The sequence below is a fragment of the Otolemur garnettii genome, unplaced genomic scaffold (assembly GCF_000181295.1).
Source record: "Otolemur garnettii isolate 467f Iridium unplaced genomic scaffold, OtoGar3 scaffold00034, whole genome shotgun sequence".
Lineage (NCBI taxonomy): Eukaryota > Metazoa > Chordata > Mammalia > Primates > Galagidae > Otolemur > Otolemur garnettii.
Window position 1 is genome coordinate 4,429,877 of NW_003852429.1, and position 2,157 is coordinate 4,432,033.

A 2,157-nucleotide genomic window follows, 5' to 3' on the forward strand; every position below is an offset into this window, starting at 1 on the left:
CTGTTTCGCACAGGCCTGCCGGCCGAGGGTGCTCCAAGAGTCCCCAGCAGCCCTCCTATGCAGAACACACCCCGCGGCCCCCTGGATGCACTAAGGCACCTGTGGCAGTGCCCACAACTGTGGCAGGTGCACAGGCAGAGCAGGAGGAGAGGGAAGCTGGGAGACCAGGCATACAATTGTGGTGCTAGCAATCTGGGATTTGTTTGTGCAAATACATGAAACACCCCCAGACAGGTGCAGAGCTCCTTAGTAAACAGTTCTGGAAAAAGCCTGAAAACTCTGAGTTATTACAATGCTGTGCTCCCCATCTAGACCCTCTGGTTGGTAGAACACAGTGAACTGCAAATAAGCAGTAAAAATATATATATATATATATATATACACACACTTTTCAATGGCATCACCCAGCCTAGATTGCCCTCTTTGATGGAGGAAAATTCCTATTGCTTCCCCACAGAGGCTCTATGAACAACCAAAGTCAGTCCAGCTTCTCACTGGGCATCTGAAGGAGACGTTAACAGGAATAGTCTAACCCCCAACACCACGGAGAAGTTTGGCTGAGCTTCCAAAATGTTGGCAAGAACCAGCTCAGAAGCCAGTAAATGACACAGAAGGTTTTTAGAGCTAAAAATTGAGCCCCTTATTTAAGGTCAATGGGCAAAGGGATGTGCTCAGAAATGTGGCCGCAACTGGGAGTTGATGATAGTACAGTTTAGGACAAGGGTTGGCAGGTCCAGCCTTCAAGGATGTCATGTGCTAAAAGGCCTGGACCTGACTTAACATTCACTGGACTGAATAATGTTCTGGGAGAGACCAGGACTGGTGATGTCTCAGCAGCTGCTCTTCAAAGGGGACCTCCCAAGCACACCTGCTGGAGACCAACATCAGTGTAACCGAGTAATCTTAAAAGAATAATTGAACTAGTAATTGGTGGATTAAGTTAAATGTTTCCACTATTAAGACATGTTTCTGTTTGTGTTAAATGGTTGGGTTGCTTTACATCTCTCTAAACACAAAAACTTTACTTAGTTCTTAATCTCTTAGTTATATCTGGAAGGTTTTCTAAACCCTGCTTATTTAGAAATTTCTTTAAACCTACATTTAAAAATAGCAGAACATTTAAGAAACTCAAAAGATAGGGAGAATGCGATTGTTGTTATAAAGACATTGTTTATGTCAACTATATAAAGTGTGACTATGATTCTGGTTCATAGGTTTGTTACTTAAATTAACCTGGGTTAGTGCCCTGGCAGAACAAGAGCCCCCAAATGCCTCAACTTGTCTCTGTTAGACTAAGTTTCAATCCCACAATTTTTTTTTTTTTTTTTTTTTTGGAGCATTAACAAAGAGTTCTATCTGCCTGCTCTCCTGTGCTATTGAAAGACGGCGTAGAGCCTTTTTTCTCTCTCCATTTTTGGTCATTATGCAAGTAACAAAAAGCTTTTTAAATATAAACAAAGCACCAAAAATCATCCATAATCTCAAATCAACCACACAACCTTTTTAGTCCTTCCGAAAGAGCTGCTTATGGTCAAATGAATGGATGTTAGCATGCAATCCTAAGATGTTTCTGGCATGGGTCTGGGTGATGTAAGACATAGAAAAGGAATGGGAGGGTCAGTGTAGGCTTTCAGAAGAGTTATTCTCGTGTTAGGAAGTAGAATAAAAATTCTGAAGACTCTGCCATGGGTGTGAGCCAGCAGTGGGAGGATGAGGAAGGAGGAGATGTATCATTATTCATTCCACAAGTATACACTGAGCGCCTACTATGCACCCTCTGCTCTGCATGTGAATTCTGACCTTAAAGGGGAAACGGCGCCAGTCTCTTAAAGCAGACCAATAAAATAAAATAAAATACAATGAAATAACATCTAGATGACTATGTGGATAAGGAGAAGGAACAGCCAAGTTTTCCTGGGGAGCCAGTGGAGCTGATGCTTTTGCTGACTCCTCAGGGAACTTTGTCAGGAGCAATTGCTGAGCCTCAGCCCATGCCTGGTGCCATGTGCCAAGCACTGTGCACAGATTATCTCATGTCACTGTCACACCAGCCCTAGAAAATACATATATTCATTTTTCTCCACTTCACAAATATGAAGACTAAAACCCAGAGGGGTTATAGAATTTATGGGCATTAGAAAGCCAGCAGGTGAAGCC